This window comes from Alligator mississippiensis, chromosome 10, assembly GCF_030867095.1.
Source record: "Alligator mississippiensis isolate rAllMis1 chromosome 10, rAllMis1, whole genome shotgun sequence".
In the NCBI taxonomy this organism is placed as follows: domain Eukaryota; kingdom Metazoa; phylum Chordata; order Crocodylia; family Alligatoridae; genus Alligator; species Alligator mississippiensis.
The window spans coordinates 10,464,417-10,491,745 of NC_081833.1; the positions used below are offsets into that span (position 1 = coordinate 10,464,417).

The window sequence follows — 27,329 nt, forward strand, 5'->3', positions numbered from 1 at the left end:
GATATCACACATTTACCCAAAGAATCTTGTCTGCCACCATCCATAACAAGTTTATTTGCCCAAAAAACAAGACAGACGAGTTTGTTTCATATTTTATGAATGGGGAGAAAAAGGCACAGAGTGACTAACAGCCGGACCTCACTGAATTATTAGCGCAAATTTTGTCCAAACCCAGCTCCTGCCCCCTCACAGTGATCTTTATCCAAGTCATGCTTTGAACCCATTAGCTCCAGGGGAGAGGAGATTAAAGTTCAAGTGCTGCTGATGCTTGATCTGACAATTGCAGTGAAGACACATCAGACCGAGTCGTGACTCCTAATGCAATCATTGTGCTACTGTAATCGTGGTCTAGTTTGAGCACTCCCTACCCGTGTGTCACCCACACAAGCTGGTTTAGGAGGAATAACTTGAGTGCACTAATTTAAGCTAATTGTTGCAGTGGATACAAAATGCCCTAAGTGCTTTACTAGAGGTTACACAAGAGACTGTGGCAGAGCTGGGCACTGAACTCAGCTCTCTAATTCCGGTGCATTAGTTACAAACCCAGAGTTCACATGAAAGAGAACGGTCAAGTTCAGCCAAGCTAATGGCTGACCTATTCCTGAATGAAGGGGTCAGAGCCCAAAGCAGCTCCAAACTTTTGAGCAAAATTCAGTTTGCGGTCAACCTCATCTGAGAGATTCAGTAGTCATCATTTTTGTGGGCTTCTTAAAGTTGCTTATTTAACAGTTTCTTCTTAACCCTGGTGCTCTGAGCTAAACAGCTGACAAGTCTTTTGCAGCTCAGTGGGAAAGAAAATGTGCTGCCTTGCAACCTGTTGACCCCCCCAACTCAAAGTCACCTCTGCGTGTTACGGGGTAAAGCTCTGAAGAAACACTTCAGCACACAGCTCTCAGCCCGCTCTGGGTGGCACCCTCCTTTAGAGGCCTCGCTGCTAGTCTCAAATCAAAGTCACCTTTCCTAGCACAAGACTGCAGAGGGGTTGTGACAGAAGCTCCACTGGCTTCCAGGGGGCTGTGTCCACTTGTGCCAATAATTAAACTGGCCCCTTACCAGATCCTGTCTAAAGCTCCCAGAATTGTTGCATTTTAGTGAGCAGACACAGCAGTGGGAATCAGCCCCAGATTTAATGAGCAATAAATCAAGAGGGAGTCTTGCGATTAAGATACCAAAGCAAGACTCAAGGAATCCTTGGTGCCCAGTTCTGCTACAGACTCCTGGTGTGCCCTTGGGTGAGATACTTAATCTCTCTCAGCCTCTATTCAACATCTGTATGAGGAGGTAATTAAACCTTCCTTTCCTTTGGCTGGTCTCTCGAGAGGAGAGATTGTTTCTTATTCTGCGAATAGACAGTGTTATATCCGTGTGCTACAGTAATAGCAGTAATTAAATAATAAAGGGGGGTAATTGTCTACAAAAAAATGTTTGTATTTAAAATGTATGTCATGCTTCCCCATAGAAATGCCAATACGCTTCGAACACTGGCTTAATCTCTGTTGAAAGGGCATACCATATTTCATTTGATAAGTCTGGGAGTCCTTGTTGTTCGCGTAGACAATGACGCATGCCTCATAATGGACAACATTCTTCAGCGGTTGGAAAACTAGCTTTGTATGGCTGGGTATGCCCTATTCATAAAGCTGGTCCAAACATTACATTTCATTATTCTGTACAAAGGACAAAACAGCCCAGAAAGCTGCATCTGGCTGACTGCAAAAAGACTGCTACTATTTATCACATAAATAAATGAGAAAAGTTGCCAGTTAGTGCAGTCAGCTAGTGCTCTGATAAACAATATTTCTCTAAACAAAGAGCTAGTATCATGTATTGATACAGTTAATACCCCATTCTTCCCCTGTGCTATCAGAACTGAAGGAAGTAATAAATAGCCTAAAGCATAAGACCAATTTTTATTAAAACTTTGGAGGTTGCTTGCCAGGCACAGAAAGGAGTTCCTCTGCTACCTGCTGCCCTGGAAAAATATGCTGGCCCACCTTCCTGTGTCCCATAGCTAATGACCACCTCTCCACTGCATAGGTCAAGATAAGGAACACACATCTTCCTTCTGGTTCAAGCCACATCATTTAGGCTTGGCCAAATCATTATTTTTTTTATGAGAAAAATAAAATTCTCAAGAGGCATCTAGGCTTAATTTCAAGATACCAGGAGACAGAAAATCTACCCCTTCCTTTTAGCACCTTACTCTAGTGATTAATCAAACTCACTGTTATTGATACCTGATTTTTTTTTATATAGATTTGTCTGCCTTCAGCCTGGTTCTAGTTATGCCTTTCTTCACTAAATTAAAGAACCCTGTGGGACCTGGCATTTTCCCTTTATGAAGATACTCACACACTTTAAAAAAATCAAATCACTTCTCAGCCTTCTTTTTGATAAGCTAACAAAGAGAGAGATCTAAGTTTTACAGTCATGTTTGGCACCATACCTTTATATTTCTCTTCTCCTAAAATTGTGGAGCTCTGTAAAACACTTTAGGGAATTAAACCCAATGTTATTGTTTCAACCAACTCTAGTAGGCATACAAGGCAGCCTTCCAACAAAGCTTTCCTCATTACTGAAGATGAAAGGCTACCAACTGGGGAGAGACTGATTGAAAAGATCCTGCCTAAAGCTGGTCGTTATCTTCACAGACCATGAATCCAAGACTTTAATTAACCATCCTTTGCAGGAAAGGAACATTGGGATGGTGCCATTTAACAGCAAATTGCTACACAGGCAACCACCGGTGGATGTTTCAGGGAGACTGGGAGTGTTTTCAGCAGGTGAATCTAAGCATCAAGATAGAATGGTCACAAAATACCTGGTAATGAGCACAGTTTCTCGTTGTTAAAACCCCAATGCTTATAACAAGTGCTTGGGGCAAGAGTGTTATGGTGAAGGCAATGGCAGAGCACACAAGGAATGCCTAAACAAGACAACCTTCCCATTTTAGATTACCTGATAAGGGTTGGAAGCATAAGCTTTGCTATTGTAGTATCAATGCTAAAGGCAAAATTAATCTGTGTGCAGGATGCCAGCCCAAGGCCATTCATCTCTCTTAAATTGTTTTCAGGGTTTGTGCCAGGCTTCTGCCAAGAGGAGGAATTACACCCATAGGATGAATGAATACAGATGCTACTTCTGCTTGTCTGTAAAATAGGCCGGCATTTGCTTCATTTGTTGTCACTCTACCCCATGTTTCTAAATGTGCCTTTGTAGCTTGCATGTGAAAGGTAAGGGTTCCCTAGCAATGAGTCCATTTTACTTTGTGTTGTCAGAAAGTGACTTATGAGCAGTGTAAAAGCCAAGCAGTGAAAAAGGAACTATAAAAGAGCTTTACTTTTTAAAATTCTGTGTATTAAAGAATCCCAACCCCGAATCCAATTGGCCTCTTTGGGAATGGGAGCAGGCCTTAGAATTCTTCATAAGCCTCTTATGTCACTGGTGCAATAGGAAAGAACTGCAAGTCATTAATTCAAGAATAAACTTTTTGCTTAAAATAGGTTTTAAAATGATTGTTTACTTCAGCAGAAAATTGACTACATTTTGCATAGTAAATACTGTTATGCTGGTGTTTTAATATGCATATCATAATTAGGTCGACTTTACAGTCCTTACATTTTTGCTTAGCTGAAAACAACAGATCACGAAGCATGACATTATTAATTGCAGGGATTCATATGGGACCACTTCCTTCCCTGATGCAAATTGACATAGCATCATCATTGACGTCTGTGGGGTAAATTTCTGGTCTTCCTTCCTTTGAATTGCATTATATAGCAATGCAAATCACAGATTAGCAAGTGCCAGCAAGCATGAGGATGTCAAGTAGTAAGTTGAGCAATAACAGGAGAGAATATAAAATAAGAGACAGAGCACGAGCAACACACACACACCCACCAGGGAAGTGACTTCTTTCCAGATGAAAGGATAAAATCTAGACCTTACACAAAAACAATTGCTAAATTATGCTGATTGCAAGCTCTGAGCTTTCATCTATTGAAAAGTATGCATTGTCACACTAACCCAAACAAAACTTTTTCAAATTTGGGAGTATTTTAAATGAAGAGTTAAGGCAGAGAGTTGTGTTGGTGGCTTTTTAAATAATCCCCAAACTGTTTCTTTAGAGTCTAAAAACAAGTGTGGCAGTCCCTGAAAAGTGACTTACCTGCTTGCTCATAGAAGGTATCACATATGTCATGAATACAGATGGTACTAGACTCTGCTGCAGCAGAGAATCTAAGTGTGTGCTTACCTTCAAACCTCAATGGTCACACAAGAGCCAAAGGGAGACTCGCATGCATAACTTTGGTGAGATCTGAGAATTAAAGATCAGATTTTAGTATGAGTTTCCATGTAGCCCGAAAGATCCATTAACTTATATGTTCTCATGTAAAAATGGCACAGGCATTTAAGACATGGACTTGCTGTCTAATACCTTTGTTATTTACAAGCTCTGCCCCAAACCATTTTTACCCCTTTTTGAATCAGAGGAAACAGTGTTGGGCCCTTTGTGGCACCAAGGAGCATGTCTATGGAGAACAAGGATCCCTCAAGTGAAGAGAACTGCCTTATCTCAGGTGCTATGCATAAGAGTAGTTAGTGGAAGACATGGGAATTTCACATTGGTGGAATATTTATTCAGGGTCATCTTCTGGAAACTCTTGATGCGCCAGAAATTGAAAAGCATTTATCAATGTCATATAACTTATTGAGAGTCAGGCCGATGTCTGAGCCAGAGGCCTCGCTACAGTCCTACAAAGCTCTGTGAAACCTACTTTGACATAACAAGAGCTGCTAATCCCACGATTTGACCGCCATCCTTCCTTGCATACCCAAGGACACTTGCTCATTGTCTAAAAGCAGTTAAATATATCCCTTAAGCCACAGTTTTGCTTAATCAGAGCCAGTCGATGCACAGAGAGCATCCAGAAATTCCTTGGGTAAAAAAATCTGTTCTTTCGTGTACTCCTCGTTTGAGTGATGTTTTTAAACTACCACGGTGCTGGTAGGAGCTACATCATGCTCTTGAAAGTGTTTTGAAACATCCATCATAATAACATTTCAATCCATTGTAACAGTGCAGATTATCTGAAATGCGAATTATTTAAATAACAGAAGAATGAGAAAGTTGGTTTGAACTAGAGCATTTCACATCTCCCTGAGCATTAATGGTAGACCAACAAGCAAGGAACCCTAATTCACCCATCTAATTTAGTCAGTTTGAGTTGATGAAAGCTGGTTTTCTGAAATGGGAAGCAGTTGGATCGTTTCCCAAAGCAATTCTAATTTTAAAATATAGAAAGGAGGTATAAAAAAAAAAAACCACCCACAACTTACATATCAAATATCTCAACAGACACGAAATGAAAAAACAATGGCAAGCTGTTACACACTTAACCTTCTGACACAGAAGAAACTGTTTCTTTAATGGCTTTACTCCTTTTGCAGTTTAAAGTTATGATTGCATTCTGAAAAGAAGAACAAATGTTCTTGTAAATGCTTTATTCTTTTAAGCTGCAAAACCAAATTCTAAATTGCAGCCACTCTCTCAATGCAGATAAAACGTCTTCTGCTAATAGCATTGTTTTCTCCACAGTGCAGACTGCAATGGCAGGTTACCCTCTGGTGCACAGAAACCATGTCCTTTGCAAAATCAGCAGTTTAATGCGTTTCACCTGGAGAAGGGAAAAAAAAAAAAAAAGAACAAACTAATCCATCAGGCCACCTAGGCCTTTTGCCTTTCTCCCCATTTTATTGGAAAAGCAATCAAACCACAATCTTCCCATTTTTCTTGGGTTCTGGATTTCTGTGTTTAGTGTAGCAATGTTGATCCACCCTGTCATTCAAATAACCCTCCATGTTTCGGTATCAGAGGCTGTAAAAAAAATATTTCTCTTCTAGCCTTGTCACTAAGATATTTTATGGCAGGGGCTTTGCGCAACAGAATCTAACATTTAGTAGAAGTTATCCAACAAGGACAAGAGGTTGAATGCTCTTTTTTGATTAAAGTGGTTTATTAAAACACATCTAGTTGATTAGTTTGTGTTGTGTTGAGCTCAGAGTAAACGAACATGTCTTTGGAACATCTTATTGATTCAGGAGAAGATGAAGAAATACTGGCTTTTTTCTGTAAATAACCTTACATAAAAGGGCCACTAAATTGCAGCAGAGTTTCTCATATCATCAGGGTTTGAGAAAGAATTGCTAGCAGCTGGTAACTACTGTATTTGGCTTCCCATTCCACTAGAAATCCAGCCAAGTTTTTTTCTGTCTGTAGCCAATTAAAAACATTTCACTATAAAGGATGTTATTGCATGTGTATGTGATTAATTGGGAGAAAAGACAAATATTCACGGTAATTCCACACCAAATAAAATACTGTCCTATTAAAAATAAGCATTTTGTTTCAAACAGAATATGCATAATGAATATGACACTCAACTGTTTTTTGGGGTTTTTTGCTGGTAATGTGAAGGGAAAAATTTGCCAAAGAATTGTATGGAAAACAAGACGGGAGGTCAGGGCTGCTGCTGTACTCGATAACAGAGTTTTGACCTCTAAAGATGTTACGCCAAGTCTGAGCCACAAATTTGAAGTGACATCTTCTTTTCTTTGCTAGACAAGTTCATTTTTTCTGCAACACAATTAACAAGCTAAAGGGGATCTCATATAATCTACTTAGCATGCAGGGTGTTTGTAAGCTAGTGTCTGGTGCTCCAGCGTAGACTATACCCATCATTCATGTTCTTGCCCTTGCCACAGTCCCAACAGCGTTTCACATGTTGTATATTACACCTAAAAATCACCTGGCTTGCATCTGTATACACTCTTAATCCCTCAGTCTTTTTCCGTGATACTCCTGCAGCTTCCCTGACCTGCTCCCATCCTCTGATCCCCCCACACTCTGCCCCAGCAGACTCCCCGCTTCTCTGCTGTGTGCTGCAGCCGCTGGTCTTCTGCTCCATGAGCTGTTGGCCCTCTGCTGCAGCAGGTTCCCCGATCCTCTGCAGGGACCTCTCCACTCTGTCCTCTTCCTGGATGCTCCGACCCCTTCAGAAACCAAGACTGCAACCACCTCTTGCTTCTATCTTAATTGGCCATCCACTCACTGCTTACCCCAGCTCATAAGTAATGCAGATGGGACTCCATTACAGTCTTGCTTACCAGCTTGCTGGAGTTGTTCAGTACACATTCTGGGTGTTTAGTATGCAAAAGGACGTATCATAGAAGGCACTATGGAGTTCCTACAGTAAAGGAGATGAGAAGGAGAGTTCTGAATCCTTGAATATTTGGTCAATTTTGCCACATAGAAATAGACCTCTGCTGCAGGTGATCTTATTTTCATTAATCTTCAGAAGACCAATTTTCCCCTGTGCCTTTGCATAGAACATGAAAGCACTGGCAGCCCTGATCTTTTTATTATCCTGCTCTGGTAGCTCTTAGATTGTGATCAGTCTCAAGCTGTCCTGTAATGTATGAATGTCCAATATATCCCATTTAGTTGACTTCTTTGAGATGGTTCTCCACCCCACCCCGCAACCCCCTCCTCCATTCTGGCATCCCTGGGCTCTGTTGCTCTTTTACTGATATTAGCTGGAAGGAACTGAAGGGTTTTAATGTTTCTTCTTGGAATGGAGCTCTAGGTTTGAACATGGGTACTGCAAACAAAACGTTCAGTTGTAATCCTTTTCAGGGCTTATAATGATGGCAGATGTGGGTGGATTTTCATGGGCCCAGCATGGGCACTCCAGATTCTAATGTAATGGCTCTACCAAATTTAAAGGCATCTTTGTTCCAAGACTAGCAGCACTATAGCTATTCAGTGAAACAACTGTGGATGTTTTTACCAATTTTTTTTTTTTTAAATGCTAGCAAGACATCAAGTCAAAAATATCTAGAGTGTTCAGCCTGAGGCACTATCCAGGCATAGAACATTTCAACCCAAATCCTGGAGTTTGGCAAAAGTTTATAAGAAAATGAAAATTGTTTTATAATGGAAATTCTAATTACATACTATTTGAGACAATATATTCATGTAACTTTTTCAGAAAAGTTTTATAAATAGGTCAAAACAGGCCATGGACCATATTAGGAGCCCAATCTTCTGGGGTTTCCAGAGGCTTCTCTATAGATTGGTAAAATTAAAGAAAACCACTCTACCCCATGGGACTCAGTGCTCAGCCTAGAAGATCCCAGTAAGCAACTCTGTGATTCCTAGTTTCAGTTCTCAAACTGTGGATTTGTGTCTCCAAAGATAGATAGATAGATATTTTCTAAACTCTACTATCAATCAGAGTATGAAGTACAAATATATATAGCAGAATACGGAGATAAGAGACAACAGATCTGATTACCTAACCATAAGCCCCCTTGTCTCTCTGCAAGTTTGTGTACACAGAGTCAAGCCCTTACCTCTCTCTAAAAGTGTGAATTTTCAAGAACTTAAATGAATAGACGATTGGAGGGGGGGGGGAGTAGATCTGGGCAAGGAGGAGTCTGGAGATAAACACAAGGAGGTAGGGGCAGTAGAAACAAAAGAAAAACATGTTTGAGCAGAATATTCCAGAAGTCTTGAGGGATAAGTTTCTGAGCATAGCCTCTCCATTGATTTGAGATCTAGTGAGGGAATGGTATGGTAGAAGGGAAAACCTATCATGGCAGCAGGCTTGCCAGGCCATGAGAGAGACCCTGTTTGGGAATATTTTAATGAAGTTCTTCCACCTGTGGGTAAGATAGGCATGCATCCAAAATGCAAACAGTGCAACAAAGACATGCAAGGCCTTGTTGCCCAAATGAAACATCACGAGAAGTGTTCTCTCTCAGGAGGAAGTTGCTTTGAGGATGATGAATGGAACAATGATTAAGTTGAGGCTTCCTGACCAGTGATTTAAATCAAGTCGATTTAAATCAAATCCACCCTGACCTCTAATGAAGAAAAAGAGCCAAATCCCCAAATGCTTACTCATATTTTACTTTGCTTGGGTGATCATCTGTCCTGGTTTAGCTGGGCCAATCCTGGATTTTCCCACCTCCCAATTATGCCCCATGCCCCTGCCCACCTGCCTCTGCCTGCAGCAGCACAGCTCACCTGTGTGAGGAAGAGGGCAGTGTCCTGGATTCCCTTAAAAATAAGGTGATCGCCCTATATTTTGCCACCTCTGAAACATAACCTCAAATGAAGTCAGAGATTAGCCCAAGGAAAGACCAAAGTACACAAGAATTTCAGAACTTAGCTCATAAGGATTTTTTTTCTACAAAACAAATCTCACTTTAACAAAAAACACAATTTGCCTGAAACTATTTGGGATTTTAATGGTAATTCACTGTAAATGGAGTTTCATTATTTCTAAGTTCATTCTAAGTGGACTCCACTGTGTTTGACTAAAGGGGTAATTTGGCAAATACTCACTGATATAAGATGCTTTATGTCGCAGCATATCAATGCACACTTTTCTGTTGTGTAACAGATTCGATCCCTGTATCCTTAAGTGTATTCAAAAGTGGCATGGCAACTAGCAAAGGAAAAATGAAACATTTCCACAATGGATTAAGGGCAAGAAACAAATATAACTCCTCATAGACAAGACTAATATAAAATGCAAATTTGAGTTGATGGTAGAGGGGATAAAATGCTACCGTTATCTGTGTCTACTGAGAACAGAAAGTCTCAAAAGAAAGAATGAACTCATCAGACTCCAAAAAAGCAGTCACAGGAGATTACTATACAAGTAGAAAGCACAGAGAGGAGTCATTACATTTTTGGCAGCCTGAATTTTAAGACTCATAATTAAGAAGATCTTCCTTTTAGAGAAGAAAATGTGTTTTCCAAAGGTTTATCTTCAGTGAAGACACAGATGAAATTGGCAGTAAAAATAAGGAAAAGAAGGGAGCTGTGTCAAGAACAGGCTTTGTGGATGCAAGTCAGAGGCTTTTTTTTTTTTTGTTGCTGTCTTGGCAAGCTAGTGAAGAAATAAATTCTCCATGAGAAGATAGGCTTATGCTTTTGGGAAAAGTTTACAGGGCCAGGTCATAGCTGATGGTAAATCTAATGCCTTGTTTTCCCAGATAAACTACTTCAGCATACATCTGTCTGCTTGACAAAAACCTGATGATATTCACTTGTTGAAGTAGGGAAAACAGTATATATGACTCTTTGTTGGGAAGGGTTGGATACAAGTTGAAAAACCAAACAGCACCATCACAGTGATGATATACGTTAGTAATTGCTGGTTTAAAAACAAAAAACAAGATCCTCCAAGATCTCCAAGATGGTCTTTTTGAGGTGGCATTGGAACTGGTTATGAGTTTTCTGTTCAGTAAAGAAGTGCTACACAGGTGGGAAGAGGGTGTCCCTTAGGCTTCTGTTAGCCAGAGATAAGTTCTTGTTAGCAAGATATGACACCAGTGATTACATTAAGTATTTTGTTATCACCAGTCATTTTTATTTTTTTTTTTTAGTTTTCCAGTATTGAGCAGTGGCAGTGCAAGCTTCTCCAGATGGCCCACTAACATAGTGCAGCCCTGATGTGGACTGACCAGATTTAAGGGTTGGTTTGTCTCCATTACAAAGCCAAGAGATATTGCCAGCAAACATGACGACTACTGGTAATAATCCAAAGGGTTATAGGCCGACATCAGACCCATTCCACCCAGGACCCCAACAACCATCAGATGGTAAACTCTCTCATTAATGGCCTGGGCTGGAGTTGAATATGCAACCTGGATGTTAAGGATTTCATATTAAAATACAAATCCCTTTAGTCACCCTCCAGAGCTTTGTGAAATTCGTTAGTTAGGGACCATGAAGGATTTCCAATGGTAAGTGATAGGGTGCCTTTGTAAGGATTCTCAAATGCTGAGCCTTTTCTAGTTCATCTGGAGTTGAAAAGCGAGACTGTGCAGATCCCTCTGTTAGCATAAATGCTAAGATGTTTCAGAATCCCCTCTGGGCATCCCTGGATAACGTTACGGGGTACATTCCTACAAATATTCCACAGTAGGAATAGAAGTTTTTATTTCCACAGCAGTGTATAGAATCTATTCCTGGTAACCTTAACAAAAGCCACAAACTACTCTTCACAAGCCACGTACCAAATCCCTCCGCTGAAAGTCAAATGTGTGAAGCAAGCTGCTATCTGACACACCTTGAAGAACCAGTCAGGGATTTTTTTGGAGCAAAGTTCTTATTGCTTTTTTTGGTTTTGTTGCCATTGGAAAATGCTGACTCTGCGAAGGTGGAGATTTCCCACAGAAATGTAAGAGGGATAATAAAACTTTCATTTCTCAGATCCAAATTTCTGGTCAAAAATCAGAGAGAGAGAAAGAGAATGATCACTTCAGAATGCCAAATAGCCATCCAAGGTGTATGACAATCAAGTTTATGTCTATACTGGGAACCAGGCAGGGATTTGACCTTGGATGTCCCACATCAAGTTCCCAACCATCAGCCTGTTCTTTGTTCCAGTTTTGTTTTCTCATGTTTTGAAAAACCACATTTTTTAAAGCGTTTGTCCTGGTCTAGAAGGGGAAGATACTGGAAATCTGTTTTATGAGATGAGAAAAGATTGGGTTTTTTGCCTAGTGCTCAGTCTGGGGCAGAAGAGAATGCTGCACATGTAATTAACCTGCAAGAAAAACCATGCCCTAAATTACAGAAGCAGAGTTTGTAGGTTCTGGATATGGAAATTTGATAACCATTGGCAAAGTTTTTGGTATCAAAACTTGAAAGCAAGTGACCATTGCCATGTTTCACTGTGAACTTTTCATACCACCACTTTACCTACCCCGTTCTCTTTCAAATCTGTTTTTTAACGAGTGCTGAAATACCTTGCGCTTCAGGAGCTACCACAACATTCTGCAAGGAACAAGAGTAAACCCCAAGGACATGCCCTCTTGTAGAAATATAGCTCTACATATATGGCAGTTTTATTAAAGGAGTGAAAATAGTGTTGTTTTCCGATGATAGTCAGATGTACTTAAGAGAGGCCAAAACCATTAAAGTGATTTAAAATCCAAGTCCTGTAATGATCTCTGGCTAGAAGTCAGTGCGGTTGTCTTAAAAACCAGATATCATGATCCACAGGCACCTTCAGTAGAGAACTTGAGCAGCAAGACCTGAATTACTAGAAAATCATTGAGAAAACACTTTTGGAAATTCTTCTTATAATAAAATATCAATGATAAAAAAAGATTTCTTGCAATTTATTAGTTGGTCTAATAAAAGGTATACTCTCTGAACCAGGAGTTCTAGCGTTTTGCATTTCTTTTCATCTCAGACCAACACAGCTGCCAAATACATCCCTGAAACATGGAAGATGCTGAATTTTAGCCAATTTTTGGATTTTAAACTTCACTGATGAACAACAAGAAAGATTGCTACACCTCCCTGCCTACCTGCCATCTGACACCACCAAGGAAGGAATCCTGCCTGATCCGCACATCAAAGAGCAACTCACAAAAGACACTCTCATGGACCCAGAGGGACAGACTTCCATCTTCAGCTTCTTCTGTGCAAATATGAAATTTATTTCCTACCTATGGGGACTTTTTAACCATCTTTAATTTTCCCTGAGCCTGATGAAGGGTGTGTGAGCTCAAAAACTTGCAGAAAAATAGCTTCTCTTTTTCTCTTTGCGATTTCTTAGTTGGTCTAATAAAAGGTATCATCTCTGAACCAAGAGTTCTAGAGTTTTGCATTTCTTAATTATAAATATAGGCGTTTAATCAGGAGATCAGATATAAAAAAAAAAATGTTGTACTGAAAGACAGAAATAAGTAAAACTCTTTTTGTGAAAGTGTGACACGCTCTGTTTATGGGCAGACTAAATAACTCATTTTATACAGCTCCATACTTCTCAAACCACTTGGTGAGGATGAGTTGCTTCCTTTTTACACATAAACTAAGACACTGAGAAGTAAGGCCTAATTATTTCCAGAGCCTCCATGTAAGTTTTTTGAAGGTATCAAGCCTTAAGTATTTGGAAGTATGTGTCGCTCCTGTTGAAGACACCTGGAGTCAAGTGCTCAGCCTCTCAAAGTTCACCCATAGGTATCTTAAATCAAAGACTCAAAAAACCTAGGAAACAGAACTGAAGGATGATCTTGAAAAATGTAGGCCTTCGGCACTGTCAGTGGAAATAATAATTGAAATAAGTAAGCGTACTAACTCAGTATCCCATCCAGATGCAACTGGATGAAAGGCTGGGAAGTCTGGACCGTGTGATCCTCCATGTTCCACTGCATCACCGCTGGACTCAGGATTAGAACACAAGTCTGCTACTCAAACTCCTGGACCACACTGCCTGATTCAAAGAATAAGACATTAATCCAACAGAGCAGCCAAACTCTCTATAAGCAGGGAGGATTAAAAAAATAATAATAATAATAATAATAATTGACCAGCCAGATTATTTAAGATAGGGGAAGGTGATACCAAGTGCTAGACAAAAAAGTGCCTCTTTTCTTCTTTACATAAAAAGTGTGCTGTGAGGAATTGCACGGTTAAGGAATCTCTGTGGATCCAGAGACAGGAGGTCAAGCTTTGCTTTAGATTTGAACCAAAACCTGCTCCCTCTCCAGAGGGATAAGGCTTTAAAAAAATAAAAGGGGTCACCTGCTTATTTGGGTTGGGGAGTCAAAGGCAGCTGGATGTGACTGTCACTACTCCCCTCCATTGTTTGCTGTTGGCTACAGAAACCAAAGTGCCTTATCGATGCTATTCCAGTGGATATTAGTGCTTGGAAGATCTTTGATATGGGAACAGTAGGGTCCAAATCACTGCGTGCATTACATACATATGCAACAATTTGCTTAGACACATACAAGTACTATTGTTCTGCTGCTTCTGGACTATAGAGGGGAGGGCCATTAGAAGAACCACAAACTCTTTAGAGGAATATTATCCAGTTCCTGCACATTACTGAAGCCAACCAGGTCTTCCCATTATAGTTAACAATGCCTCAAAGTTCAGACATGCAAAAATTAATGACCATGTAAACAGGAAGATGAAGTGAAAAGGTTGCTAGCTTTGATATTAAAATAAGTTTGCTTATATTTAAAAATCACAGAAATTGAGAGAGTTCCAGACAAATAAATGGTGGATCCGAGTAGAAATATTTATAAACAAAGCCATACTGGCACCAAAGCAGCAGCCCTCGGATAATGCGTTAATCAACAGCTATAAGAATAGAATAAAAACCAACAGTGCTAACAGGCTAATGACAGGCTTCAAACCAATGTAATAAGGTCCTGCTAATTCCAACAGAGAGGGAGCTATCCAGTCTCCACTGAAATCACTGGCAAAACTCCTCTACACTGCAAGGAAGGACTGAGCTCAGAGAGTAATGCAAAGCAATATAATCCCAAATTCATCGAATGAACAGCTGCTAGGAGGAATAGGGCAGATGCAGCTTTATCAGCCTACATAGGCAGATTGTTAATACTGCAGTCGGATGGCACTTTATTCCTGTGGTCCCTTCCAAAACACGCTGGCATTTTTTCAATAAAATTGAGACAATTAAGCCAATAATTGATCCAAAATGGGATGCTCCAAAAACGAAGTGCATAAAGCAGACAAAGTACATGGAGTTAGCTGTATGAGTGAGAGCTGGGAGAGAAGAGGGAGCTCACACCTTAGCCCGGTACTGCAACCCATTCTCCTTCTGCCCTGTACTGACTCCATACACTATCAAAGCCAAGAAAAACAGCATAAAAACTTTGAGAAAACTGTTCTTAAGAGCCTCAATTCTCCAACCTACTCAGCCTCCTTGGAAGTTAAAAGGACTTCAAAAAGCTCAGAATGTTGGCTCGGGTCTTCTAAAGCAAAATACTTTCTAGTACTCAACCTTTTAGCCCATGGGCCAGAAGAGGGGTATGGGGCCAACCCACTGGAATCAGGTCCTGCGGGCTAAGGGCCCTCTGTCCCCCTTGCTTGCTGGACTGGGCCCTAGGACCCTGCACCACCTCTGCCCACCTCACGCGCTGTGATTGGGCCTGTGCTGCCTCAAGTGCTTAATACAGCACATAGGACTATGCCCCACAGGGCTCCCAACAGACCCCTGGGCCAGATGACAACACTGGGGGCCACATGACCCACAGGCTGGGGGTTGAGCGCCTCTGTTCTAAGTTTGCCTTTGCCCAAGTGAACTTTAGCTTTAGAGAGACAAACCCTCTCAGCAGCATTGCCAGACCCAAGTTGGTCTAACAAGGCTTCCAGCATCCATTTCCCAGTTCAGACTCACTGAACCCCTTCTCCGGTCTCCATTCACAGCTTAAAGGTCAGTGAATGACTAGGGGCCCTCCAGCATAGACTGTAAACAGAATACAGCCCAGCACCATGTCTGCAGCTTTCCTTCTAACCAGCCATGTTGAGAACCTTCAAATCACCTGTTTCATCAGGGAGCTTCAGCTTCACAAGATGCTCAGCTACAAATTCAAGGAACTGCTCTTTATCTTCTGCCTGCTAGGCATGTGTGTGCACATCCCCCCTCCCACCTTTGAAATGAAAAGCTTCCCATTGATCTACTTCTTGGCAAAAGCAGACAGACATAGTTAACAGAGCTCCATTACTACATAACTTGATGAATTAACACTTTTGCTGGCAGCCACTGGTGCCCAGCAAGAGCAAGGCATCTCATTTAGAAGCTATAGAGATGGGAAGTTTTAGCACTGGCAGCTTCCCACCTAGGGCATATGCGAACTTAAGAATCCCTGACAATAAGGAGGAAAAAATCAATAACATTAACAGAAACACAAAGGAACATTACTAGAAATAGAACAGTGGCTAATGCACAAAACTCAAAGCACATGCTGATCTCATCCCTCATCCTGTTTGGCACATGCCCTAGCTTAACTATATCATTACATGACTAGTGATACCGTAGAACACACCCAATTTTGCAAAGCAATCATTGAGCTTCTAGTGAGGTACGGAGTGCATTTCTTGGAGTAGGGATGCCATTTATCAACATTAATGTAAAGTTATTATGATATTATTATATTAATTAGATAATAATTGGTTTTTCATGTGTCCCATTAGGAATGATGTCAGCTTTATGGATTTGCAGTTCTTGCTGCTACAGATGTTTGGTTTATATCTAAACTCACTTGAAGTAACAGTCATCTAGTCTGCCCAGATAAGATGTTCTCTGTCCCTAGTCTCCTTTCGAACAATTTAAAAATATTGTTCCATTTATTTTGCTTTTAATGCTCTATCCATCTTTTGTCCTAAATTTCACCTGTGCCCTTTAAAAGCCGAGACCCAAGGAAGTAACAAGCTTACCTTCCCATGGGTCATCTCACAGTTCACAAGGGAGTCAGGCCTACTGTGTGGAGCCAGGACTGAGGACCAGCAGGGTTGCAGGGACAAGCCACAGGTTGGGAGCAGTCAAGGGCAATCTGATTTCCAGACAAGGGATGGGAACCAAAGCCCAGGGTCCAAAACCAAACCAGAGGACTAACCAGGGATCAGAGATCACGAAGTAGACTGAGATCAAACCCAAGTCCAAACACTGAATGAGAGGCTTAACCAGAAATCAGGAAGCCAGAGGAGTGGACTGGAGCTGTTCAAGAACTGGAGACCCGTAAGTTGTGCAGCAAGGCTCAGGTGCTGGAGGGGTTCCTTAAAAAAAAAAAAAATCAAAGGGAAAGGGCTAGGGCTCATTAGGCTACTTATTTCAGCTGCAGGACAGAAGCCTCACTGAGTCGTGCCCCTGGCTAGGGCTCAGCTAGCCCTCGTTAGTTCATTGGGGTCATCTACCCACATATCAGCAAATATGAGTTTGAGCCTTGCTTTACTCATACAAATGGCCCAGGCAACCCAATTATAAATAGGAATCTGCTTGTTCAAGCTCAAAAATCAAAGGCAGCCATATGTGATACTAGCTACACCGCTACCTTGTGTGCCACTGCCTACAGAAACCTGAGTGCTTCAGCAACACTAGCCTGATGGGCCTTCTGACCTGACCTTTGACCTTTTCTTTAGGCAGCTCCCATACCTAGGAGTCTGGGCAGTGATTCTGATCTCAGCACAAATGACTTCACTGGAATAACTTCAGATTGATGCAAGTGTAACGGATGTCAGGATACAGGCTTTCAGTGATCACTGTTAAATATTGTGGAAAAGTCTGCATACATAGTACATAATTCTCTAACTATGGTAAAGATCATTAGCCGAAGTATAATGCTTTACAGATCCTATGAAGAGTCAGGTGGGAACAGAAAGGACCTCTTGGGCATCTTTCATGCACACGAGCAGTGAGCATCTAGAACAGTGGTTTTCAACCTGTGGTCCTTGGACCCCTGAGGGTCCACAGACTCTCTCTCTAAGGGGTCTGCAAAAGATGACTATGATCAAAAGTATGTGAATATCCACCCTTACAATTCAAAGGGATCTGGCACCTCCATTTGAAATTTCTAAAGGGGTCCGCACATCCGTTCAAAATGTTTTAGGGGTCCACAAATGAAAAGAGGTTGAAAAACACGAATCTAGAACTTTCTTACAACTCAGTCCTCTATGTGCATATTTCCTTCTTCCTCAAAAATTGAGAAAAATGCAAATTTGGCCCTAAATTCCTTCCTGAACTGGATGCTTCATGTAAATTTTCTACAATGACTATTGTCTTTATTCCTCTCTCCTTTCGCCCCAGCTCAGAGAGAGACATAGGGTATAAACTAAGCCTAAATCGTGTAAGCCACCACTCCCTGGCTATACTTCACCCTGAAGCCTATACTGAAGCAGTCCAAACCTTGGCTTCTTGTTCTTCAGGTAGACCTCTTCTGGGAATCAGTTCACCCACTTCTTGTCTCTCCTTCCGTGCCAGGCTCAAATCACAGGCAGCAGAGAGAGGAAGCAAGGTGTATAAGGGATAGAAGTCAAGAAGAGGGAGCACAGGCTAACTGCTGCTAGCCAACAGCCCTGTGCTGCCTGTTTCTGGCACCTAAGTGAGTTCCAAACTTACTGCAAGGAGAGGCAGATTAGGAGCAAATTCAATCTAAGGGCCTAGCACTCAGTTTCCATGGCTGGGCTGCTGCTGGAAAACAAGCTTAAGGGTTTCCAGAGTAGATGGTAGGCATCTGAGTGCCTTGCAGCAACCTTAAGGTTGACTTTAAGTCGCAGTGCAGACATAGCCACAGTCCTCAGGAAAATAAGGTATGAAAGCTGTTAGACAGTGGGATACACTGCTTCAGAGTTTAAGATGGAACAATAGAAAAATCAACTTACCCGCAGTGATTCCTAAAAAGGGAGGTAGGGAGGAAAGAAAGATGAACAAGAAAAAAACTGTATTCTGAATTATGTGCAGAACATATCAGCATTAGAGGCTGTTACCCATATGCACAATGCAATGAAAATACTGTATACTTTAACTGGATGATCCAGTCCAAGTTGCCAAAAAATGTTACTGCTTATCCTAAGTCAAATATGATCTCACTGAGGCTAATTAAACTCCCCAAAATACACCAGACACCTATGGTGCATGATGGAGTTGTTTCATTTTCCTCTGGAACACGAACCAGCTGTCTGATCCAATATTTCAAAATCTGTGTTCTTAACCAGAAGCCACTAAGGCACTGAACGTAGATTACTTTCAGCAGACAGGAACTCAAGGAATGAGCGACTGCCTACTGAAGAGCATTCATTTCATTTTTCCATTAACAACATTTAGATGTATTCCGTTTCAGCCTGACAACTATTTATTCCCCAGTAAAATTCACAGTACCTCCGTATGGACCAGACCTAAGGCAACAATATAGAAAGCTACATCCCAAGTCATCATTCCACACATGCTGTGACAGGTCAGTGCTAGGTAGAAACAATCACATGTGATGGACAGGTTAGAACTGAAGGTGACCTGCTTTGTTTGTAAGGTCTTCCATCTATACACACACTTCTTGGAGCACAGAACAGCACCAGGATCTAGTCATTCAAAAATACTTTCAGGAGCCCAAGAAAATAGAATTATCTCTGACTTAAAGTTTGAATGAATAAAAAAAGAAAATTGAGCACAGATAGGACCAGTTCTGTAACTGGATCAGCCAAGCTCCCAGTTCTATAACTGGATCAGTGCAAGTGGCTCCCTGGACCCGCTCAATGGCACAAAAGTCATTGAGGCTCTATGTAAATGCAGGTTGGCTCGCCTCCATAGATCCCATTGCGCAGTTGACACCTACCCCCAAGTTCTCCTTTTCTGCAATGCCTATGAAAAATTGATGGCAATTTGACTGTAAATGTGATGAGCTCTTGCTGACCAAGATGGTTTCATTGAGCCTGTCTATACACCTTCCCTTCCAACCCCCATAGCATTGCTGACAAAATAAGCCCCATGCATTCACTTCCATTTCAGACACACCAAGGATCAGTGGTTAGGCAGAGTAGACAGCTTTGGAGGGCCTGAGAATGACCTCTGTGGAGGAAGAGTGCTCAGGTCTGCTCTGAGATGCTTGGGGCTTTGTCAGCAGTGGGTCTGGAGTCCTAGAGATGGCCACTGTTTCCTTTTACTCCCCCAGTTTGTACCCGTCTGCTGTCTTGTCTTATCTTTTTTTTTTTTATATAAATATATATGGTCAGCTCTTTAGAGAAGCAGCTGGCTTTATGTGCTTTAAGATCACCTAGGATTTAGTCATTACTCAAGCTTCTCAGTGCTATGGTAACACAAATAATAAATCAGTGACTAACATAATCATCCATTATCTTAAGCTCTGTGGAATAGATATTGTCAATTGGCAAGTCCCTTGCACTATTACACAATACCTTTAAAAAATAATATCTAATTGCCATCCTCAGAACCAATCACATTCCAATCAAGACATCCCTAATTAGGATATTTCTGCATATAACTTCTGGTTGTTCAGCTTGATACTTCACCATGCAGTCACAGCATTATAAAGAAAGAATGCACCAAGCTTTGTGCAGAAGGGATGTGCCCAAAACACAGCTCATTCAATTAAATGTCCTTTTGTCACCTCAAGGCAAAATGTTTTCATTAGTCCAGCATTTAAAAGTGCTTTCTTTCCCTCCATATAGAAGGAAGATGCTAATTGAAATGCTTATAAGAACTACTTCCAAATTGATAAGAGGGGGAGAAAAAGTTATCCAACCAAGAGATTGTCTTTGGGAACTGCCAAGATATCCTATGGGTGTTTGTTTCTGTTGAAACCTGACAGCTGAAAACTTTCCTTGTCGGAACAATGCTCTGGGCCCTATGTATTCCTATTAGGATAAGAGCAGCCAGGTAACAAAAATGGATGATAAGAATTGTGTTTAACATAAAACAATACTAAACATAGATACACAGTGTAAGTCTTTCAATGGTTTTTTTCTTTCAGGCCATCACACTGCTGCAAGAAGAAAACCCCGAAGAGAAATTCATCATACATGTTCAGCAGGATGTGAAACCTGCTATAACTTTGCTAATAAAATACAGTCTTAAACATATACCTGTAAGTATGTATGCACATGCTTTGCTCTACATTATGCAAAGAATCCCATCTCTGTTAAATACAGTATGGCACAGAGTACACGTGCTCACAGCTGTTAACATAGCATGTCACGTAACCTCAGCATCTATTTCTGTTTAAAATCAGGTTCTAACAGCACATTTCTCAGCACGTGTATCATGGTCACCCAACAGGGCCAACCGCTACCATGCAAGCGCACAACTGAGCGTCTAATGCACACACTCAGCTCCAGCAGGTGGGAGATCTGGGAAGAGGCAGGGGTTGTTGTGTAAAAGAGACAATTGCAAGTGGTGACAAAAAGAGAACCTGTGTACACAATGACAAATTGTTTGGGGTGTTGCACCGATTGATTTGAAACCACAGTGCATAGCATGTTCTTGAAGTGCCGCCTGCCAACTATGAAACATTTGAAGTTGCTGAAACATTTAGAAACCAAACATCAATCACTGAAAGATAAACCTAAGAAGTTTTCTGCAGAGAAAACAGGAAGCCTTGAAAAATCAACTCAACTTGATTACTCAAGTTGCGATGTCAACATGAATGCCCTTCAGGCATCTTATTAGGCATCTCTGCGAATCATATAATAGTGTGAAGTGCATACCTTTGCCGGAAATCTTATCCTTCTCTGCACAGTAGACATGATTTCAAAAATTTCTAGGGCCTGAAGCAGCAACCAAATGGAAAATTATGCATTTGACAAACAATGCTGTTTGGGATTGTATCGGTGGTTGAACATGTCCAGCAGTGACTGCTTTCAAACACATGGGAAGTGATTACTTAGCTATACAACATGGCGGGTCAATTGATGTCTATGGTACACCTGGGCTTTTAGTTTGTGATATGTATATGTGATGGCTCTCTTGGAGAATTGCTCTTTTGTGAAGCTGTGCCCTGACTCAGAATAACAGAATGCTTATTTCAAGACACTTAAGTATTTCCATGGGGCCAGGTGACCCAGGAAGAGATTTATAAGCACAAGGCCAGAGCTGGTGGTGGCAGTCTGGCTGTAGGAGACAGAGCTAGGCCAGGCAGCTCAAAGGAAGAACTCTGAGCTGCAGGGCAATTGAAAGAAACTCTGCACCTTGAACAAAAACAGAGAAGTGCTTCAGGCCTTTGGGGTAGAGCTTTTGCAGGGCAAGATTAACTTTGGGAGGGAAACCCTTTGTTTGCTTGCTGCTTGCTCATGTTTTATTTAAGCCAAAGGACCTGGAATGGCTGAAAGTGGTGGATTAGAGCCCCAGGGCTATAGCAAGGACCCTCAGTATAGTACCCTTCCTGGGGCTGTGACCTGGGGGGTTGTGTGGGTGCAGCACTTCATGCCCTGCAGAAATTCTGTTACTGTCTAACAGAGGATGGAGATAAAAGATGACAAAGACTGGGAAGCAAGCCCAGAGCTCGCGAGGGCAAGACCAGAAGAGCTTGCAAGGGCTAGAGCTGGGGCTCAGGAGCTGGCATTCCTGGGACAGTGGACTCCAGGTGGAAGGGCTCAGCCAGCGTAAAGTGGGATAAGGATGGGAGGCCTCAGCCCAGACAAGGGCCTACCACCCAAACTCCTCTTTACCCTTTTTAGAGGCAGCCTCCCTGTTACTTTATAACATCAAGGCCTGTCAGGTGAGATAAAAGGGTGGGACCCTGCAGGGCCAAAGCAGGGCAACAAAGTAGGGGGCTTATGTGATGGCCAGGAGAGGAGGCTTTGCCACCCCAGCACCAAGCACATTACAATATGCAGTTAAAGACTGAGACATTAGGTAAAATAGTGGTCAGTTGGGCATTGCAAGATGACCAAAGTATGCCAGTGTATATCAGTTGTTAATGAAAACCTCATTTGGCCCTAAAACTTTGCACCTAATGTTTCATAATTTTACTGCCTCGTGCACATCCTCAAGGACTTGTGGCTGGGCCCCAGCTCCTTCAAGAAGCTGTCAAAATGCCAAAATTCCTGTTCATCCAGTTTCTGACCGTGTATCAATATGAATCACATTTCTCTTCAACAGGGAGGATAAAAATGAAGCATCACAAGCAGCTACACACGCAAGTATTTGCAAATATTCTCCCAAATCAACTTCATGTAAAAAAAATAAAATCTGTCATCACTAAAGCACGTTCATCACCCTGCAAGCTTCTAAAATGTTCTTTTGCCTTCAGAGTTAACATTTCTTTACAAAAAGTCATTTAGTTGCACAGTTGTGTCTGTTCCTGGTTAGATTTATGGTCTTCCAGAAAAGCAGTGGCAAAACTAATATAATTGGTTTTATGTTTACCAAATCCAAAAAACACTAAAAGAAGCAGTGAACAGCTTCTTTTCTGTTGGTTTGTTTTATATTGAATATATATATTGTTTAAAGTATGGCCTTATTCTTAACTTGTTACATCAGACCACTCATCTCTTGCTTTTCATTATACGGTAATGAGTTGACAATCTTCTGGTGGGTTGCTTCAAGATACAAACAGTAACTGCAGTTTACTCACCCGACTTCTGTTCCACTGAATATTCCTTTGGGGATTTTTTTTTTCTTTGTAGCACTGGTCCATAGTTGACCCCTTTTCTCATGAAACTCCAGAAAGAAACAATCTCCACTGTAAATGCCATCCTCTAACATTCACTGTACTCAAGTTTCTCCAGTTTTCTAACGCGAGGCTCAGGAGACTTCCACTGCAATTAATCTATTCCCAGCACCTTTGAAAATGAGTTTTCCTCATTAACACGATGATGAATTCAGGCTCTGAACCATGTAGACTGTGGGAATGCCACAAACTGCATGGACTCTGTGGGAATGTCAAAAGTTTATTGTCGCCAGCTTGCCTGATTTTATCATGAACCTCATGATACCTGGTGAACTTCTTAAAGCCCCAGCCCTGGGAACCATGCAGCTCTGAGAGAATATCCACTTTTATTAAAACCAAAGCAAAACACAACACTAAAAGTTTCTAACCCTCACAATTAGGGGGAAAAGAGCTAAAAGAACATGAACACTAAGGGCACAACAAAGGCAAATAAATAAATGCCTTAAAAAGCAAATCAGAGTCCTAAATGTATTATTTTAAATGTCTCATTTCTTTATGTTTTTAAGATAATCTCGCAATCTGGGGGCAGTGGAAGGAGCCCAACCCAAGTTTTATAATGCATTCACATTGCAACAGGATAAACAAATATCCAAATTGTGCTTTTCTGACTTCACTTTTACTTTATTTTACTCCCATATCTCCAGTACACCACTCTGAATATACCAGGATGGCCTGGAAAGAAAGCTATCCAGGGCTAGGAGCTCCACTATTTGTTTTCATGAGATTCATTACATGCAGTAGTAATTGTTCTGCCAGACCACTCTAAGCCACACTGAAAATGAAGCTGTGAGACCAGCAAAGTCACAGATCAGACAGTCTTAGGTCACATTTTAAAAAGCTGTGAGAAAAGGTCAGACGTTGCTCATGTGATGCTTCTGTAAATTGCTGAGTTCAATGAGCTTACTCCAGGATAAAGCATGCTGCTGTGTTTGCAGTATGGTACAACATAATATGTCTCTATATGGCAAAGTCCTGTGCCACACTAGCTCAAGTACCAAAAGCAGCGTGCTGTACTTGTGTGGTACTCTATCCAGGCTACTTAGCCCAGAGGAAAGGCAAGCCAGCTGGATCTGAGTTTGCTTGGGTATCCTGAGGTGGTATGGGATTGCATTATTGCCTCTATACATGCCCTTCCCCTTAATAATGAAGGTAGATATATAAACAAATAGGTAGAAAGAGCAGGACAAAGTTTCCTTTGTGGGATAGAGGATTCTGTCAGCTTTCTCATGACACAACCCTAGAAAATCTCTTGGGAATCCAGAAATTGTCACATAGACTATCAGGACAAAATCAAGACCTTTACATAGAAAAAAAAGAGGGGCAGGCAGAGCCACTCACCTGAGAACAGCAGACAGACTGGTGGTCTTGGCACTCACCTGGTATATAGTAGGTATAAGTTCAAGTCATCAGAGCTGACTCAAATTTGGGTCTCTCACCTCCCGGGTGAAAATACAGACTCTGAAATGTTTTGTGGGAGAGGAAAACTTGTTTCCCACCCAGCTGGAGTTGCTTGTGCACAGGCTATAAAGAGAGCGAACTCTCAGCCAGGGCCCCTAGCTTGTACATAAAACTGTCACTGAGCACAGCCTATTTAAAACTTTAAACTTTAAAACATTCACACGTATAATTGAGTAATTCTAGACTATGAATAACTGATTGCTCTAGAGACTGGTGGAGAGATTAACAGCTGCCTTAAATTCACTAAAGCAAATTTAACCTGATACTTACTATGCAAACTAAAACATATTTGCTATTCTGTGGTCTGGAAAAAGTTAAGGTTACAAAAGGTAGGTATTGCTGTTTGATCAGTAGCTAAAACACACTTAATTAGCCAGTTTAGTAACCATTTGTAATGCAGTTCTGAAGAGACGTGTTGGCTTGATACTAAAATATACTTTTGCTTTTATAGGTGTGCGCGCACACACACGCGCGCACGTCTTTCATTAGTGAATGAATGAGAGTAATTCAGATTGTCAGAAGCTGTTGCTTCTAAGTGAACTGGGAAACATAGTCGAGCTATGAACTTCAAAAATGAACAAGTTACAGTTTGCTAGAAACAAAAGACTGCACAAAGCAGATGCTGTACTTTGCAAAATATTCTCACAAAAATGAGAAGACTTTCAGGCCTGCAATATCCAGGATTCACACCATTTTTTTAAAAAGAAGAACAAAGTTTTTTCCTGAACGGTTATTTACCTACGTACTTGGGAAATCAAATGCTCTTTCTCACCCAACAGTAGAACTGATCAGTGGGAGCTGTGAGCTTTGACAGAAGGCAGAATAGGGCCATTAGCTTACCAGTCTTACAGTTTTAGGTCCTTATATCGACACAGGATTGAAAGCTTTGTGCTGTCCCTTAACTATCAAACTTTTCATCAGATTGTACAGAGTATCTAATCCCTGGGAGAAGTTTAAAAATATAAATAAGACAAAAAAAAGTCAAACACTTCAAAGGATCCATTTGAGAAGCTAATAACAACCTGAACTACTGCATCCCCACCTTCTCTTTTTGCAGCAGGCTGTCTTTAGGAGCCAGTAGTGCTTTACCACATCCATGCCTTTGGTAATGACTTCCACACAGCAGCACAGTAGTGTTGATTTTTTTGTAGCATGCTGAGTACCAGAAATGTTCCTGCACCACCAGAAAGCTACCTAAAAGAAACTGGCATTTGCTTCACGGGAGAATAACTGTGACATCAAAAATTCCTGGACCATGAAAGGGTAAGGAAGTTGCAATCAAGGCTGTCCATGGTTTTGATGCTTGTTTTTCTCACAGTGACAAACAACACAGTGCTTATTTCCTTGCTGGTCATTTCTGCTAGTAATGCATGCGAGTTCACATCGCATCGAGGATATGACTTTCACCAGGCATACTGGTAATACAAATAAATAAAACAAGTTGCATGGGGCCACCATTTATGCCTTGTAATGTTTGTATGTTCTCTAGATGCTATAAAACGTTATATATATGCTGAGCATTTTTACTATGCATGTGAAGAGGACTTTCTTTTTTGACACTTAGTTTTACCCTGCTTGGTTTGCTCAGTGATGCCTCAACACCACCAAACTAATGATACTTGCTAATAGTCCCTGACTTGCACATACAGCCAGCAAGTATTGCTCAAGGGAGAAAGAAGTTTGTTTCTGAATGTACAAAACCTGCTGAGCTATGACTTTCTCTTCCCTGGCAAACAAGATTCCTCTTAATCTTTATGAAGACACCAATACCATTAACCAGATTGTAACACAAGGCTGGTTGTTTTGTTCCACAAAGAGTTTAACACAAAATTTCCTTAAGGCAAGACAGCTGGGTTACCAAGTTTGAAAGTGTGCCCTTAAACATACTGCTGTGTTATCTACCAGGCAGCAGTTAATTTTGATTACTGTATGCTGTGTACGTGCAAGACAAAAAAAAAAAAAAGAAGATAAGCAGCTATCCACTGATCATATGCTTTCCAAACAAAACAAAAACACATCCCACAAGGAGATTGTCCCAACATACAAATGTCATGTGTTTCTGTAGTAACAACATAAAATCAAATCTGAAAGATAAAGCCAAATGTAAAGTATTTGGCTAATTATAAAGTATGTTTTATAGTCATATATTCTGTGTATTTTGGGCAGTGTCTGCATGGTAACAGATCATTCTTTTTATATATATAAAAATTCTTTATATTTATATATCTTAATTATTCTTATAGATCTAATTTTAATTAATTGCTTCTCAGACAGATAGATGTAGAGAGGGGACAAAATTCCCAGGGAAGAATATAAAACAAATAATATGAGCAATTGAGGATCTAACCAAAACATTTGACTCCCAATACTACTCTTAAACTTCAGTTCATTCCTGTTAAACATGTGCTCAAAGAATAGTCTCTTATACATTACAACAAGAGGATTATAGTAGACAACCATCCATCCTTCTGGATCATGGTGTATGCCTGAGAGGTCACCAGGACTTTTGACACATACAGCTAAGAAGGAGTATGGAGGATGCCCAGACCATCCAGCCCCCATTAGGCCATTGAGACAATCCAAAGGTCTGGATGTTCAGTGCCTCAATGGTTATAGATACACGCACATCAAAGAATCAAACTCAGGTCTCCCACATGGCAGCACGGATTATATTACTAAACAACAACAGTGAGAGGCCTAATAGTAGTTAACAAAAAAAAAACAACACATATTGATTTTCAACAACTTAATACAAGGGATTTTTTTTCCAGTCACAGATTTAGGATGAGACTTTTTAAATGCTTTCTACACAATGATTTGGAAAGAACAGCCAGAACATCCAAATTCAG

At 41.0% G+C, this 27,329-nt stretch overlaps 1 long non-coding RNA gene across 2 annotated transcripts in view; it reads right to left on the minus strand.

Annotated features, from left to right (window-relative positions):
- The window catches only part of LOC109282967 (uncharacterized), a 65,764-nt gene that overhangs the window by 21,583 nt on the left and 16,852 nt on the right, over positions 1–27,329 (minus strand). For both annotated transcript variants that reach the window (XR_009455121.1, XR_009455120.1), the window contains exons 4-6: positions 13,170–13,304; positions 7,168–7,247; positions 4,256–5,678 (exon numbers count right to left, since the gene is read on the minus strand). This is a non-coding gene — a long non-coding RNA (uncharacterized LOC109282967). The remainder of the gene's footprint in view (positions 1–4,255; positions 5,679–7,167; positions 7,248–13,169; positions 13,305–27,329) is intronic.